At 39.5% G+C, this 7,063-nt stretch overlaps 1 non-coding gene across 1 annotated transcript; it reads right to left on the reverse strand.

Moving 5' to 3' along the window:
- Nucleotides 1-633: 633 nt before the first annotated feature.
- Nucleotides 634-741, reverse strand: LOC148579425 (small nucleolar RNA R71). Its single transcript, XR_015897367.1, has one exon. It is a non-coding gene; the product is annotated as a small nucleolar RNA R71 (small nucleolar RNA).
- Between the last annotated feature and the right edge of the window lie 6,322 nt (nucleotides 742-7,063).

The following is a 7,063-nucleotide window of genomic DNA, read 5'->3' on the forward strand; positions in this document are numbered from 1 at the left end:
TCTATTCTTCCATTCTTCTACTCACATAAAGGAATCTCTATACTGTGACATAGAGGATTTCTCTTCTCTCTTTGTTCTCTTCTTTTTCATATGAGTAGGAATAAGGATAAGAAGATTCTTGTTGAAGCTGATCCTGAACCTGAAAGGACTCTGAAGAGGAAACTAAGAGAAGCTAAAGAACAATACTCTGGAGAGGACCTTACAGAAATTTTCGAAAAAGAAGTAGAGATGGCAGCCGAAAATAACAACAATGGTGGAGATGCAAGGAAGATGCTTGGTGACTTTACTGCACCAACTTCCGACTTTTATGGAAGAAGCATCTCAATTCCTGCAATTGGAGCAAACAACTTGGAGCTTAAGCCTCAATTAGTTTCTCTAATGCAGCAGAATTGCAAGTTTCGTGGACTTCCATTAGAAGATCTTCATCAGTTCTTAGCTAAATTCTTGTAAATTTGTGACACTGTTAAGACCAATGGGGTTAATCCCGAGGTCCACAGACTTATGCTTTTCTCCTTTGCTGTAAGAGACAGAGCTGGGATATGGTTGGACTCACAACCTAAAGAAAGCCTGAACTCTTGGGAAAAGTTGGTCAATGCTTTCTTGGCCAAATTCTTTCCACCTCAAAAGTTGAGCAAGCTTATAGTGGAAGTCCAAACCTTCAGACAGAAGGAAGGTGAATCCCTCTATGAAGCTTGGGAAAGATACAAGTAATTGATCAGAAGGTGTCCTTTTGACATGCTTTCAGAATGGAGCATCTTATGTATATTCTATGATGGTCTATCTGAATTGTCCAAGATGTCATTGGACCACTCTGCTGGTGGATCTCTTCATCTGAAGAAAACCCATGCAGAAGCCCAGGAACTCATTGAGATGGTTGCAAATAACCAGTTCATGTACACTTCTGAAAGAAATCCTGTGAATAATGGGGTAACTCAGAAGAAAGGTGTTCTTGAGATTGATACTTTGAATTCCATATTGGCTCAGAACAAACTATTGACTCAGCAAGTTAATATGATTTCTCAGAATCTGACTGGAATGCAAGCTGCAGCCGGCAGTACTAAAGAAGCTTCCTCTGAAGAAGAAGCTTATGACCCTGAGAATCTTGCAATGGAAGAGGTGAATTACATGGGAGAATCCTATGGAAACACCTATAATCCTTTATGGAGAAATCATCCGAATTTCTCATGGAAGGATCAACAGAAGCCTCAACAAGGCTTCAATAATAATAATGGTGGGAGAAATAGGTTTGGCAATAGCAAGTCTTTTCCATCATCTTCTGAGCAACAGACAGAGAACTCTAAGCAGAGCCTCTCTGACTTAGCAACCATAGTCTCTGATCTATCTAAGACCACTCTAAGTTTCATGATTGAAACAAGGTCCTCCATCAGAAATTTGGAGGCACAAGTGGGTCAACTAAGTAAAAGAGTTACTGAAATCTCTCCTAGTACTCTCCCAAGCAATACAGAAGAGAATCCAAAGAGAGAATGCAAGGCCATAAATATAACCAACATGGCCGAACCTATAGAGGAGGAAGAGGCAGTGGTTTCCAGTGAGGAAGACCCCAATGGACGTCCACTAACCCCTAAGGAGTTCCCTAATAAGGAACCAAAAGAATCTGAGGCTCATACAGAGACCATAAAGATTCCACTGAACTTACTGTTACCATTCATGAGCTCAGATGAGTATTCTTCCTCTCAAGAGGATGAAGATATTGTTGAAGAGCAAGTTGCTCAGCACCTATGAGAAATCATGAAGCTGAATGGCAAGTTATTTGGTAATGAGACTTGGGAGGATGAACCTCCATTGCTCATCAATGAACTGAATGCTTTGGTTCAACTGAAATTACCACAGAAGAAACCAGATCCCGGAAAGTTCTTAATATCCTGTATCATAGGCACCATGACCTTTGAGAAGGCTCTGTGTGACCTGGGGTCAGGTATAAACCTCATGCCACTCTTTGTAATGGAGAAACTAGGGATATTTGTGGTACAAGCTGCAAGAATCTCACTAGAGATGGTAGACAACTCAAGGAAACAGGCTTATGGACTTGTAGAGGATGTCTTAGTGAAGGTTGAAGGCTTTTACATCCCTGCTGATTTCATAATTCTAGACACTGGGAAGGATGAGGATGAATCCATTATCCTTGGAAGACTCTTCCTAGCCACAACAAGAGCTGTGATTAATGTGGACAGAGGAGAGTTAATCCTTCAGTTGAATGGGGGCTACCTTGTGTTTAAGGCTCAAGGATCTTCTTCTGTAACCATGGAGAGGAAGCATGAAAAGCTTCTTTCAATACAGAGAAAAACAGAGCCCTCACACTCAACTTCTAAGTTTGGTGTTAGGAGGCCACCATCAAGCTTTGAGTCTCTGTTAAGCTCTCTAAGAGCTCACTGTCAAGCTATTGACATTAAAGAAGTGCTTATTGGGAGGCAACCCAATGTTATTTAATTATATTTATTTATATTCTATTGTCATTTTATATTTTATATAGGTTGATGATCATGTGAAGTAAAAAAAAACGGCTGCAGAATTAAAGCAAAATAAAAAACAGCATCAAAAACAGCACACCCTGAAGGACAGGCTTACTGGCGTTTAAACGCCAGTAAGGATAGCATAATGGGCGTTTAACACCCAGTCTGGCAGTATTTTGGGCGCTAAACACCAAAAATGGTAGACAGACAGGCGTTTAATGCCAGAAAAGGGTGTTTGGTGTCTGGCTGGCGTTAAACGCTAGAAAGGGGCATCAACCTGGCGTCTAACGCCAGAAAAGGGTGTCTGGCTAGCATTAAACGCCAGAAAAGGTAGCAGAGTTAGCGTTAAACGCCAAAAATGACAAACAGAGGGCGTTTAAATGCCAGAATGGTGCAGGGACCAGAATTCCTTGACACCTCAGGATCTGTGGACCCCACAGGATTCCTACCTACTCCAACTCACTCTCTCTCCTCCTCACACCTCTCCATAACACTCTTTCCCAAATACCCTTGATCAATCCCATTAATACCCCTTCCCCAAATACCATTCACCTATCAAATCCTACCCTCTTCCCCATAATCTCTTCACCATTCACATTCATCTATCATAAAACCCCACCTACCTCACCATTCAAATTCAAAATATTTCCCTCCCAAACCCAACCCCTCATACACGAATTCCCCCTCTCTCTTATCCTATAAATACCCCTCCTTACCACCTTCAATTTCGCACATCATAAACACTTAAACCCCTTTGGCCGAAACCAACCTTCCCCTCCATCTCCTCCATTTCTTCTTCTTCTACTCCCTTCTTTCTTCTTTTGCTCGAGGACGAGCAAACCTTTTAAGTTTGGTGTGGGAAAAAGCTCTGCTTTTTATTTTTCCATAACCATTAATGGCACCTAAGACCAGAGAAACCTCTAGAAAGAGGAAAAGGAAGGCAATTGCTTCCACCTCCGAGTCATGGGAGATGGAGAGATTCATCTCAAAAGTCCATCACTAAGAAGAGGATGGAGCAAACAAGAGAGCCCACTCATGGACCTCAACAAGAGCATGAGGAAATTCCTCATCAAGAAATTCCTAAGATGCCTCAAGGGATGCACTTTCCTCCACACAACAATTGGGAGCAACTCAACACCTCTTTAGGAGATTTGAGTTCTAACATGGGGCAACTAAGGATGGAGTACCAAGAGCACTCCATTATCCTCAATAAAATCAGAAAGGACCAAAAAGCCATGAGAGAGGAGCAACAAAGGCAAGGAAGAGACATAGAGGAGCTCAAGCACTCCATAGGATCTTCAAGAGGAAGAACTAGCCGCCATCACTAAGGTGGACCCGTTCTTTAATTTCCTTGTTCTTATTTTTCTATTTTTCGGTTTTTATGATTTATGTTTTGTCTATGTTTGTGTCTTTATTACATGATCATTAGTGTCTAGTGTCTATGTCTTAAAGCTATGAATGATTCCATGAATCCTTCACCTTTCTTAAATGAAAAATGTTTTCTGAAAAAGAAAAAAAAAGTGCATGAATTTCGAATTCTATCTTGAAATTAGTTTAATTATTTTGATGTGGTGGCAATACTTTTTGTTTTCTGAATGAATGCTTGAACAGTGCATATTTTTTATAGTAAAGTTTATGAATGTTAAAATTGTTGGCTCTTGAAAGAATAATGAAAAAAGAGAAATGTTATTGATAATCTGAAAAATCATAAAATTGATTCTTGAAGCAAGAAAAAGCAGTGAAAAACACAAAGCTTGCGAAAAAAATGGCAAAAAATAAAAAAAAGAAAGAAAAAGAAAAAGCAAGCAGAAAAAGCCAATAACCCTTTAAACTAAAAGGCAAGGGTAAAAATGATCCAAGGCTTTAAGCATTAATGGATAGGAGGGTCCAAAGGAATAAAATCCTGGCCTAAGCGGCTAAATCAAGCTGTCCCTAACCATGTGCTTGTGTCATGAAGGTCCAAGTGAAAAGCTTGAGACTGAGTGGTTAAAGTCGTGGTCGAAAGGAAAAAGAGTGTGCTTAAGAGCTCTGGGCACCTCTACTGGGGACTCTAACAAAGCTGAGTCACAATCTGAAAAGGTCCACCCAGTTATGTGTCTGTGGCATTTATGTATCCGGTGGTAATACTGGAAAACAAAATGCTTAGGGTCACGGCCAAAACTCATAAAGTAGCTGTGTTCAAGAATCAATATACTGAACTAGGAGAATCAATAACACTATCTGAATTCTGAGTTCCTATAGATGCCAATTATTCTGAACTTCAAAGGATAAAGTGAGATGCCAAAATTGTTCAGAAGCAAAAAGGCTACTAGTCCCGCTCATCTAAGTGGAACTAAACTTCATTGATATTTTGGAATTTATTGTATATTCTCTTCTTTTTATCCTATTTTATTTTTAGTTGCTTGGGGACAAGCAACAATTTAAGTTTGGTGTTGTGATGAGCGGATAATTTATACCTTTTTTGGCATTATTTTTAGGTAGTTTTTAGTATGTTTTAGTTACTTTTTATTATATTTTTATTAATTTTTATGCAAAAATCACATTTCTGGACTTTACTATGAGTTTGTGTGTTTTTCTGTAATTTCAGATATTTTCTGGCTGAAATTGAGGAACCTGAGCAAAAATCTGATTCAGAGGCTGAAAAAAGACTGCAGATGTTGTTGGATTCTAACCCTCCTGCACTCGAAGTAAATTTTCTGGAGCTATAGAAGCCCAATTGGCGCGCTCTCAATTGCGTTGAAAAGTAGACATCTTGGGCTTTCCAGCAATGTATAATAGTCCATACTTTGCCCGAGATTTGATGGCCCAAACTGGCGTTCAAACGCCCACCAAAGACCATTTTCTGGAGTAAAACGCCAAAACTGGCACCAGAACTGGAGTTAAACGCCCAAACTGGCTCTCAAGCTAGCATTTAACTCCAAGAATGGCCTATGCACATGAAAGCTTCAATGCTCATCCCAAGCACACACCAAGTGGGCCCCGAAAGTGGATTTCTGCACTATCTGCACTTAGTTATTCATTTTCTGTAATCCCTAGTAACTAGTTTAGTATAGAGAGCACTTTTTACTATTGTATTAGGGGATTATGATATTATCATCATTGGACTTGAAGGCTGGCTACACGGCCATGCCTAGACTATTTTCTCTTATGTATTTTCTACGGTGGAGTTTCTACACCTCATAGATTAAGGTGCGGAGTTTTGCTGTTCTTCATGAATTAATGCAAGTACTATTGTTTTTCTTTCAATTCATGCCTACTTCTTCTCCAAGATACACTCTCTTACTTAATTCAGTTAAGTCAGAATGAAAGGGTGACCCATGACAATCACCCACTATCTTCGTTACTCGCTTAGCCAAGATCCGTGTGCCTGACAACCACAAGCGGTCTACATGATGTTCAACGTAGTCATTGGACGACAGCCAGAGTATATTCTCTTGGGTTTCTAATACACGGACCGAGTCTGTGAGATTAGGATCTTTGTGGTATAGGCTAGAACCATTGGCAGCATTTCTGAGATCTGAAAAGTCTAAACCTTGTCTGTGCTATTCCGAGTAGGATCTGGGAAGGGATGACTGTGACGAGCTTCAAACTTACGAATGTTGGGCGCAGTGACAGTGTGCAAAAGGATAAGGATCCTATTCCGACGCTAGTGAGAATCGACAGATGATTAGCCGTGCGGTAGCTGTACCTAGTATTTTTCATCCGAGACGAGAAATCCGACAGTTAATTAGCTGTGCAGAAACCGTACCTGGTATTTTTCATCCGAGAGGATCATACAGCTTGCCATGGAAGGGAGCACGCATGATTGGATGAAGACAGTAGGAAAGCAGAAGTTCAGAAGTAACAAAGCATCTCCAAACGCTTATCTGAAATTCCCACCAATGAATTACATAAGTATCTCTATCTTATTTTTTGTTTTTTTATCTTTTAATTATCAAAACCTCATAACCAATTGAATCCGCCTAACTAAGATTTACAAGATGACCATAGCTTGCTTCAAGCCGACAATCTCCGTGGGATCGACCCTTACTCACGTAAGGTATTACTTGGACGACCCAGTGCACTTGCTGGTTAGTTGTGCGGAGTTGTGAAAAGTGTGAATCACAATTTCGTGCACCAGTGGCCTTGGATTTAGATTGAGATTTATAATGATTGGTTTTGAAAGACAAATTTGAAAATCATTAAATTGAAATGCTGACGTTGTATTGAGATTGGTTTAAGGAAACCTCTGATGGGTGGTAAACTCCAGTTTTTAGGGGAGGTGCTGTCGAAATTTTTCCAAAAATTTGAAAGAGTGTTGGTTATGGTTTTGAAAATAATTTTTTATTTGAGTAATTTTAATAAAAGAGATGTGTTTCGAATGCTTTTATAGATTATTAAAGAAAATCGAATTCTTATGATTTTGTTAACTTGTTATTTCAAACTCATTTGACTTTTAAAAATGAAGAGAGTTTTGATTAATTAGTCAAAGACTTTAAAATTGCAAGTTATATAGAAATTCGAGGGTTTGGGAATAAGAAAGTAAGTTTGGAAGTTATGCTTGGAGTTGAGCTATGATTAGTGGTAATTAGCTTGACAGAAAGAGAGGATAG

The sequence above is a fragment of the Arachis ipaensis genome, chromosome B10, assembly GCF_059453495.1.
Source record: "Arachis ipaensis isolate K30076 ecotype BB chromosome B10, ASM5945349v1, whole genome shotgun sequence".
NCBI lineage: Eukaryota > Viridiplantae > Streptophyta > Magnoliopsida > Fabales > Fabaceae > Arachis > Arachis ipaensis.